An 11,071-nucleotide genomic window follows, 5' to 3' on the forward strand; every position below is an offset into this window, starting at 1 on the left:
CTCTTAAGAACTGGAAATATGCCTAATTGGCTCTCCTTCATGGACTGGAAACTCCAAGCACTCCCCCCTCCCTTTCCTGTTGTTAGGGAGGGAAAACAGCAGGAATGGTCTTGTGCATGCAAGCCCATGGAGGATGAGTGGGGTGTGTCTGCATATAAGCAAAGGGAAATGGATTTCAAAAGTTTGGAATTTTAGGAGGGAAAATTCACAGTTGTGGGCTCTCACTCTTATTCTTTAAATCACTTCACTTTTTTTTTTCTTTTAATACCATCAGGGCGCCGGCAACAAAACATGAAAGTGGCCTAGTCTCAGCCCAAGGGGCTTAAATTCCAAGACGGGAGCCAAACAATAGTTTCTGCGAACACTGAAAGTGGCATGACCACAGTGATGGACAAACACCCTTCAGCTCCATTTAAAACTGGGTCAGTGGTTACAGGCATAACCAGAGAGAGAGAGAGAGAGAGAGAGAGAGAGAGAGAGAGAGAGAGAGAGAGAGAGAGAGAGTATGAACACACAGAAGATTCATTTTCTTCTGAAGTACTAAACTGACTTGTACCGTTGCCTGTCTCAGCTTATCACATTGCTTCATCATTTGAAAACCCAAAACATGTACCGCTCATATGTGGAACCCCATTTTGAGTCGCAGAAAAACTCTGCGGGGAAATGGCATTTGTTTTGGGATACATCTGAGCATTACAGGCGGCATTTAGATTCTGAACTGCAAAACCATGAACTTGGGTGGTATCAATACTCAAAATGCGGAAAATCAGAAACGGCAACATCTAGAAACCAGTGGGAGAACCATTCTGCAGCAGAGCTCAAAGTGACAAGTCTTCAGCAGAAAAATGTCAAATGGAGAGTAGCATGAGAATATGCCGAGTCAGAATTTAGAGTGAGATTTAACACTAGTAACACTTAGCATTTCTGTAGGGCTTGCTGAGTGTACAAAGAACTCCACAGGTATTTTCTTAATGCAATCCTTACAACAACTTCGTAAGGTAAGTAAATATTCCCCACACTGCAGCTAAGAGGGAGCAGCTTGCCCAAGACCACCTAGTGAGTTCATGGCCAAAGAAGATTCATCTCAAGGAAGCCCTGATTCCACAGCTCAGTCACTTAACCACAGTGCTGTCTACGTAACCACTAAGCTGGTTAAGTTATGCCGGATTCCAACCCCCGTTCCTGGGGGTTCAAGCTTCAAGCCGCTCTGCTCTCCTCAGACTTGCGCCACCTCAAGAGGTGGCACAAGTCCGAGGAGACTCATAGGGGCCAGCGGCCCTTACCTGGAGGTGAGGGGAAATGTTTCCCCTTGCCCCTGGCTGAGCCGCTTATGGCCCCTATCCTGCACTGGATACAGCACAAGCGTCTTGGCTTGCCTGTTCCAGCACAGGATAGGATTGCACCCTTTCTCTCCCAATCCAGGAAGTCCTGATTCATAGTTCAGTGTCTTGGCCCAAATTAAATCCAAGTGCAGTCTGGTATCTTTGTTGGGGGGTGCAAGGGTAAATAAGAATGCCAGATGCAGGGGACTGGCAGTGAGGTGCAAGTAACTTGCGGTCTTGTGTGCGCTCTGAGGCATCTGGTGGGCCGCTGTGAGATACAGGAAGGTGGACGAGATGGGCCCTGTGTCTGATCCAGCAGGACTCTTCTTATAGTCACTGTACTACACTGGCTCTCAGCATTAGCACCACTCTTGAAGGTGTCCTAGTTGAAATATTAAGGTCCAGCATATATATTACCAAAGCAGTTTGACAGCAACTTCCCCTGCCTTGTCCCTGTACCATGTACATACTAGTATCTTCTGTATGACAGAATCAGATAGCGGAACAGCTAACACGGTTCCTTCCCAATTATTCTTAAGCAATAGTGTGAGCTCATTTCTTGCTTATGTCCAACTTCTCCATTTGTCCATACCACCCACAGGTTTCCCTCTAATGAATGGGTGAGGAGGGAGGGAAAGAACCTTAATACCTAGAAATATAAACTTTATGGTTCTGTTACTGAAATTTGCAAGAGTTCACACATTTCACTGCACTGTAAAAAAAGAGCACGCATTACCAGACAAATAAAACAAAAACACAAAATGAATAAAAAGAGCTGTCTGATTTTTATCCTGCCCTGTTTCTAAAGTAGTGATTCCTAAACTTCTCAGAGGTCCTAGTGCAGTGATTTTCAACCTTTTTCATCTCGTGGCACACTGGCAAGACACTAAAATGGTCAAGGTACACCATCAGCTTTTTGACAATTGACAAGGCACACTGTGCTGTCAATGGGGGCTCACATCCCCCAGTGGTCCTATTGATAAATGACCCTCTCCCAAATTCCCACAGCATACCTAGGGACCATTCACTGCACACCAGTGTGCTAAGGAACAGTGGTTGAAAATGGCTGTCCTAGAGGCTGCTGCCTGATTTGTAATGCCAAGGGGTGTGGCTATAATGGTGATTGAGCAGCAGTGCTCCTCCCCAAGTAGCAGCTTGTTTAACACTTGATGAGCCTAGCCTAATCCGCCTGTCAGTTCTGCCACCCAACAAAAATTGGGTCACAACCTACTGGTGGGTCCTGAACCCACAGTTTGGGAACCACTGCTCTAAGGTGATGAACACAATTCCTCATTATATTCTCACAACAACTCTATAATGTGAGTTTGGCTGAAGGAAGACTACTGGCCCATATCACCAATTTGTTTTGTGTCAGAACAAGAATTTGAACTCAGGTCTCCTTAATCTCATTCTAACACTAGCCCCTATACAACACTGCTCCACATTAACTGGCACCTTAGTCTAATGTAGCTGTTGATTTTCTCCAAACAGGAACTTTCACAAGCTGCACATGCATGCCTCCATACACACATTACCAAGTACTGGTGTAATTCAATACCTGAGTAAATAAAAACCTCATACCTATAAAAGCATTCATTCTGAGTCTTAGGCCGTTCCCTCAACAGAAATGTTAGCTTAAGATCATACCATGGTGCAGCCAATGCAAACCAAAGAAGTGGCTGCTTTCATGATATGTGGCTTCTTTCTATAAAGGATTTATTCTGCCTTACTTGTGAAACAAGGAGACTTTTTACAAACTGGCATTTCCTAGAAGCCTGAACACATCTGGATAAGCCTAAAAAGACTTTTGACCCCAAATGCAGCTCATGTGATTTACAGTGTACAAACTTTCAGGCAGACAGATGGCAAAATAAAAGTACAATTTATATATTAAAAAATCATATCTCAAATGATCTCTAATCCAGCTCTCACCAGCAGGCATCCAGTCGACAGGGGTTTTTTAATGGAATCTGCTACTGATAATCACTGGAGGAGAGATTGCACTGACCGTGCAGTATCCCCTGATCTGCTACTGTGATCTGCTCCACTTTCTAAAAGGTAAGGTGGGGCAGCTGACAGGGGAAAAAAAAAAACCAAACCTCAAACAATCTGGTGATTAATCTCAAAAGAAGACTTATGTTGTAGCTCTTCCAGGTTTGCCTGTCTCTACCTCCCTTCTTAAGGGCATAAAAACTGCCATGCTAAATCAGAGAAAGGGAGCCCATCTAGGATACTACATCATGCTACATGTTTCTGTGGTGGTGGGAGGGGTGCGGCTAGGATTTGAATACCACAGTTCCAAAACCCTGCTGGATACAGAAGCCTAGTCAAGAGTCCTCCAAACCATGATATGCAATATTACAAAAACACACTAAGGCCACAATACTAACCAGTTTTCCAGCACTGCCACAGCTGTGCCAATGTGGCATGCACTGCATCCTGCAGTGGGGAGGTAGTCAAGGGGGACACCTCAACATAAGTGCTTGTTCGTTACCTTACCTTGGGGCTGCATTGAGGCTAGGCCAGTACTGGACAGTTGGTTAGAATTGTGCCCTAAGCTGATAAATCAACATAAGTTGGCGTTAAATAAGTCTCAGATCTGTCACAATCTTGAATAATTTGTGCTTATGCTTAAAAAAAAATCCAACACATGCTAATTCATTCAAGTTAAGTTTACTTTAACACAGTGGTGGCATTTCAAATGGTTTGTTTTACATTTTGAAATATCTATCATTGATTGTATATCATAGTGTTACAGGGCTTTTTGTTACAAATATGAAATGGAAAGAAGTAGCAGACGGAAAGAAGAGAGAAAAACTGAAAGAAGGGGAAGAGAGATGGTTTGTTTTACTCTTAAGAAATAAACACAGAATGAAGGAGATTGTGGAAGAGGATGCTATTTAAAGCAACATTAAAATATCTGATTTAGGACGCAATCCTAACCCCTTATGTCAGTGCTTCTCAGCACTGGCATAGTGGTGCCAATGGAGCATGTGCTGCATCCTGCAGTTGGGTGTCACTCACAGAGGCCTCCTCAAAGTAAGGGAATGTTTGTTCCCTCACCTCAGAGCTGCATTGCCCTTATGTCAGTGCTGGAAAGCACTGACATAAGGGGTTTGGATTGCGTCCTTAGCTGATTCAGCAAACTCCAGAGAACATCCTTAACATACAGTTGAGGTTTTCTTTTCATCCTGAAAAACGGCATCCCTTGTGGGCAAATCCCATTTGAGAAGATTCATATCTTTTGATGCCTCTCTTGCCTAAACAAGCGCACATTCATTTTATGCACCTTCCAGAATTTTGCTGGAATGAAAAATTAGATCCACCATAAAGATTGGTCTGATTAGGATGGAGAAAATGTTACTGGAAAAACCATTTAATCAATGGATCTGCTTTCCAATAAGATAATCCTTAAGATTTATTATCTAGAAAATGCCTTGAGCAACCTGGCAGTAGAAACGGCAACTGAAAAATTACAGGAAGACATCATACTTTTTTTGCAGGTGTCAACTATGTGCAAGATAGCAGCACAAGTGTTTTGCCTCCTTTGCACCAGTCTCAACATGCTTACTCAGAAGCAAGTCCTGTTGATTTCAGTGGGACTTACTCCCAATTAAGTACCCTTAGAAGCCAAGTAGCCTTCCTGTATCGAGGTTTGATCAGATGCAAGCTGCATTGCGCTCAGTGTTGTTTACTCCCATGTGAGCTGCAGCTAAAATCTTTGGATCATCTTATGGAACTTATTTTCAAGTACTGTGTTTAGGATCAGGAAGTAAAACTGGAAGTATTGAAGGATGATTCCCATTGGGGGAAAAAGAGCAATCCCTGCTTAACCTCTTCTGGAATGAATGTGCCTTTTTTGGTCGAACAGAATTACCACCTGCAGCAAAAATCACCCCCCTCCCACTGAAGACCTTGCCTACAATCCTGCATGCAGTCAAGGTGTTGAAATGTTTTGACTTCAGTGATTGATTTTTAATGCAGCTTAACCATGTGCGCAGGTCTATGGCTTTACTACTGAACTCACAAAAACAAGGACAATCAAAGCCTTCCATTCCTAGGTTCACAATATTACATGAAAAGAAGTCACAAGAGAGAACAAACCATACAGATAAGCTGCAGAAAGAAGCTTTCAGTATCCACTTTGCACGGAAGTAGGCCATTTGTACCTTGTGGTTGACTGTGTGAAAGAGAGAAAAATTGATTCCCTGCGTTCTTGGCCAGAGACCTGTCACAGTAGGCTTTGTGCTTGCTATGCAAGCAGAATCCTTTGGATTGCTAACCACTCAAGGGTGCGTTCACATGGTCCAAAGCCTCTCCATGCAATGTTGACTGATAAAATAAGCTAATCTCAGCTGCCTGCATTCCTACAATCATGGATGCACTGCATGGAAATGCTTTAGAGCAGGGGTGTCCAAACCTTTTGACAGGAGGGCCACATCATCTCTCTGACACTGTGTTGAGGGATGGGGGAAAAAGAATTAATTTACATTTCAAATTTGAATATATTTACATAAATTTACATAAAGGACCATACTGGAAATGAAATTTATATGAATGAATGAAGGTCTCATGATAGCTCAAGGACTATAAAAGGGCCTTCCTTTGCTACTGCTTCACAGACTGAAACAGTAAGCAGCGGAGAGAGCCCTCGGCCCCCAGCTTGCGCAAGAGGTCTACAGTTGGCCCTCATGCTAAGAGTAGTCACATCAGGCCAGCACAAGCTCCAGCAAGTCTCCATAGGGCCAGAGTCTCATTGGAGACTAGGGGCTGAACTGGTGGTCCCGAGGGTCGCAAATGGCACTGGGGTTTGGGCATCCCTACTTTAGAGCATGGTAAACGGCCCTCATCCTCACAAATAACATCCATATGTTCCAGAAAAGGTCTCCAACAACACTGTCTAGGCCTCCACCTGCAATACTGCCAATCAATCTGAGGGGACAAATCAACACAACATTTCACACTCACACAATAACCCTTTAAAGGGGATCCTATGAACAAACAGACAAGAAACACTTAAACTACAACAATTTCTGCACACAGCCCCATGTTTAGGACCTAACAGCTCATTCAGATTCTGCTGATGTGACAGTCTTCAGGAATACTATACAACCAAACAAGTCACAACCTTATTTTCCCACAACTATGTATGTGAGAGGTCACTTCAAACTGAATTCTGCGAGTGTTTTATCAGAACACTCGCACAGTTTTCTGCATGCCTTTTCTTAACAGAAAGGAGTCAGCTATAGAAACTAACAGGTTGTTCTGTCAGTAGGTATGGATAATAATAATAATAAACTTTATTCGTATCCCGCCCTTCTCCCTGAAAGGGACCCAAAGGGATACAAAAACATGCTTCCTTTTTAGAGAATCAGGATGACTTTGAACACTACATACATGTTAAAGATCCATAGCATGGGTGGGTAGAAAAGTACCTCCACCAGGAAACAGGCCCGTGAAATTTCTCGCTGCACAAAAGCCTTCTATGAGCTGGCTACAAATGGACAGACAGGAAGCACAGTGCAGAAATAGCAGCAGGCTTGAACAGATGACAAACAACAACAGAAGCAAAGGAAATGATTCAGAAGCCACAGGTGCTTCAAAGGGGGTCTGCAATGTGTCATTCCTATGGGAAAATGTAATCCCCTTTCCGATTCCATAAAAGCTAGTATGTTCCTCCTGGAATCAAATATGACACGTTCCTAAAGAATGGCTACAAATTCATTCTGTGTACCATGAAAGATGGGTGGTAGCCACAAAGGAGCAGCCTATTCTAGAACTAGGTCCACCTCCATGTTTGCTGCTTCTCAGTGGCCAAGCATTCCTTTAGACGGGCACCACCTTCTTTGCACATTATGCCCATGCCACACTGCACGACACAATGGCATCAAGGCGTGACACAGGCAGGGAAGGCCGCACATGGTTGATGAGAGAGCTCACAACCCACATTAACCCAGGAAGCATGCCATGAAACCACAAAACCCAAATACTGGCAGCAGAACAACTAAGGGCAGAACACATCTGGTACATAGTTCACTCCTACCAGTTCATCCCATTATGTTTCCCACCAGCTGACATCTTGTTTGTTTTTGCCTTTTATAACATTAAGCCCATAGGCAAAGGTACATTTTATTTCTTTTTTATTTATGGATTTTTATCCCACCTTTCTCAAGGTGGCTTTTACATGTTCATGTGATAATGTACATGACCATTTCAATCTTAGTTAGCCTTCATTCATTAGCAGTCGCACATTTGTGTGTGAGCATGTGCGAGAACAGATATACATGCATGCATACACACTGTCTTTTGCTCAGGGAGTACATAACTTTGCCCTCCAACAAGGTCAAGACTTCAGATCTTATTTGGGAGATTCTAAAGTATCCCCCATTTCCGTCTTAATGGAATTACATGTGATAAAGAAAAGTTGGCAGACTTTGTTAAAAACAAAGGATGAAAACAAAATCCATTAGAGAGCACACAAACGCTCTTCTTTTCTTTTCGAGAAACAGATTTTAAAGGAGAGGGTAATGCTGAACAGCAGAGCTGTGTGATTCAAGGCCTTGAATCACACACTCCATCATCTTCCACTATTCATTGTGGTCATATTTTCTCAATAATTGGGCAACCACATAAACAAAACACTCCCTTGCAAGAAGAGAATGTCTTTCAGATATGTCAGAATGTAATCAAGACTGCTGAGATCAAAAAGCTGTGAGACTGCTGATGAAATCCATTCTCATAAGGACCAAACTAGATGATGCACGGACTGTACCATGGAGGCCTGCATGTTTGCCTTTTTAAATATAAACAGCCCCACATGGGACCAAAGGAGAGATTTCACCCTTTATCCCTGCCATGGAACTGATCTGGACTCCCCCACCCTGCAATTTGCCCAAGGTGCAATTTGCCCAAGGGAAAAACTCCCACTGACATCAACAAAGGACTTCTCAGGCAAGGAGTAGCCAATTACAGTGTGTATGATCTTCAGAAGACAAATTTTAAAAAAAGGTCAACAAAAATTACTAGCCCACAGAAACATTCATTAAGCCTCATGTCCACATAGTTAAGAGGCTGTGGCACATCCATGGTCCAGAAGACAAGAAGGAACATCCACTCTTCCAATTTACCAAAGCTCCTTTGACTGGACACTTGGGAGTAGAAATTCATTGCTCCTCTTATGATTGGCTGTAGTGAGTATTTAGAAGCCAGGAGGGACACTTATGACCCTTATTAAGGGGGACGGGACGGAGGGGACAGGACGGGACTATGGTGATGCTACTCTCTCATTTATTTATTCAATAATTGCCCCTTCTACTTCACCTTCAAAAAGAAATCAAAGTAACTAACATTGGGAGGGGGGACACAAGAATACAAAAACAACTTCTCAAAGTAAAAGCAGAATAACACAACAGATAATAAACCCATCTAACAAGAAACATGCAGTAAAACACCTTCCTGCCCCCAAGGACTAGGGAATGTGTCCCATCAACAAGAGCAGGAAACTATAATTCCAATTCAGCCAATAATAGCGGGCTTCCTGAATAGCGGGCTTTCTTCACTAGGCCTTAGAAACACTCAATGCTGGAGCCAGGCAATGCCTGAGAGGGCATTCTGTAGGAGTGGTGCCACAACTGAAAAGACCCTGGTTTGCATGGCCACCTGCTCCCCCCCCCACCCCAATTCCTCAAGGATGGAAACTGTTCCTGTATGTAACCTGCTTCACACTGGATACTGGAGCAGGGTACATATGGGATGAAGCAAACCTTATCTTCCCAACATGTGGTTGAAAAAAGGTGACAAGATATCACTGGGTAAGCATTTCCCTGCGGGCATACTGTGCCACTGGCTGCCACTTGTAAGGGAGGAGAAACCTGAGACAGAGATGTCACACCCTGGTTTTCTTTTCCAGTGGGCAGATGCAGGCTGGTGGCACCTGAGCATCCTCTCCTCACCTAGTGTTTGAGCTGCAAAAAGACTCAAGAGGGAACATGGGTCTCATTCCAAAGCTGTGCTCGCTGAAAGCCTCCAATGAATTCAACACTGTGAAGTTATATGTAGCAACAGATCTTCTTCTACAGTCCCATAAAAACGCTGTAAAGCTGCTCTAAGTACAGGGAGATCTTTGGTTCAGGGCCTCCCCCCTTCCGCCTTTTGAGCCCTGGCTCCAAATTCTTTGGTAGGGCAGGAGTCACCAAAGTGCTACTTGCTTGAGCAGAGTTCTGCCTTCCTGAAGTTCAACAGGCTGCCTGGGCAGCAGCGTGGCACTTCAGGGCTGTGGCTGGCCAGGGAGGGAAGTGTCCTGACCAGGCTCTTCCCAGAGGAGAGTAGCGCGCCTTGGTCAACACCTCCTTCCTCCCCAGCGCGATAAGGCTGAGATCCTAGCCACACTTTGCGGGAAGCCCCATTGATTACAATGGGATTTACTTCTAAGTACACATACACACTCTTTCCTGGGAGTAAAACCCACTGACTATAATGGGATTTACTTCTGAGCACACATACATAGGATTGGGCTCTAAGGCTGCAATCCTATACACTCTTTTCCTGGGAGTAAGCTCATTGAACGCAATGGGGTTTACTTCTGAGTAGACATGCATAGGATTGGGCTCTAAGGTTGCACTCATACACTCTTTCCTGGGAGTAAGACTCACTGAACACAATGGGACTTACTTCTGAGTAGACCTGCATAGGTTTGTGCCGCAAGAGTCCGGAGCGAGGGCGGCTGCGTGGCTCGGCGTCCCAACTTTCTCTAAGGCGCCGGAGCGGGCTGGAGGCAGCCCAGCGCTCAGCGGGAGGACGGGAAACGAACAGCCCGCTCACTGGGAGGTGGCCGGACACCCCCCCTCTCCGCTCCGGGGTAAGGCTACAACCCTACCCCCTCTTTCCTGGGAGTCAGCCCCATTGACTACAATGGGATTTACTTCTGAGTAGACATGGCTAGGCTTGGGCTCTAAGGCTGCAATCCTATGCATGCTTTCCTGGGAGTCAGCCCATTGAGCTCAATGGGTCCTACTTCTGAGCAGACACGCAGAGGATCGGGTTGGCTGAGCCTCCCTGCGCCCAGAGCAGCGGGCAAGGTTTGGCCAGAGCCACTGGGGGAGTCGGTTTCCTCCGCCGCCCTGCCCAGGGAGGGGGAGATGCTGTGCAGCTCTCGGGCGGGGGTCCCTGAGTGGCGGGGGAAGGATCCGGCTGGCCGAGCCTGGGGCGGGAAAGAAGCCTCTCCCCCTCCTCCCTCCCTCCCTCCCTCCCTCCAAAAGAGGCGACGCGCGGAGCAGGAGCTCGGGAGGGGCTCCCGCGGGTGGTCCCCCGCCCTCACCTCGGTGCAAAGGGGGCTCAGGCTGCGGCGGAGCCGGTGGCGGTTCACGGGAGGCTGCGGCGGGCGGGCGCCGAGCAGAGGCGGGCGCCGGGGTCCTCCATGGCACTGCCGATGCGCGACTCCCCGCCAGGCTCCGAGAGGAGAGTGCCGGAGCCTCGTCCTCCTCCCGCCGCCTCTCTCCTCCCCCTGCCGGGGCTGCCACCACCGCGAACCACTCCCTGCGCCGCCGCCGCCGCTGCTGCTGTCGCGCACGTGGCTTCCCAAAGCTGCCCGGCGGGAGGTTTCCCCGAAGAACCCGTCGCCGGGGCAGGACGCGGGGAGGGGATGGGAGCATCACACCCTCCCCCAGGAGGCGCATCATGCACAAGCGAGAGAGAGGGCCTGTCCTCACTTCCCTGGGAGTAAGCCCCATTAACTAGTAAGGGACTTCCTT

General features: G+C 46.3%; 1 protein-coding gene across 3 annotated transcripts in view; it reads right to left on the minus strand.

Moving 5' to 3' along the window:
* The window catches only part of LRRC8C (leucine rich repeat containing 8 VRAC subunit C), a 32,845-nt gene extending 21,980 nt beyond the window's left edge, over positions 1-10,865 (minus strand). For 2 of the 3 annotated variants that reach the window (XM_066623580.1, XM_066623578.1), the window contains exon 1: positions 10,639-10,865. The gene's annotated coding sequence lies outside the window, so the exon portion shown is untranslated. Of the gene's footprint in view, positions 1-9,992; positions 10,062-10,638 lie in introns of those variants that run through there. The other variant, XM_066623579.1, reaches the window with a different exon arrangement.
* Positions 10,866-11,071: the final 206 nt, after the last annotated feature.

The sequence above is a fragment of the Tiliqua scincoides genome, chromosome 4 (assembly GCF_035046505.1).
Source record: "Tiliqua scincoides isolate rTilSci1 chromosome 4, rTilSci1.hap2, whole genome shotgun sequence".
NCBI classification, from domain to species: Eukaryota; Metazoa; Chordata; class Lepidosauria; order Squamata; family Scincidae; genus Tiliqua; species Tiliqua scincoides.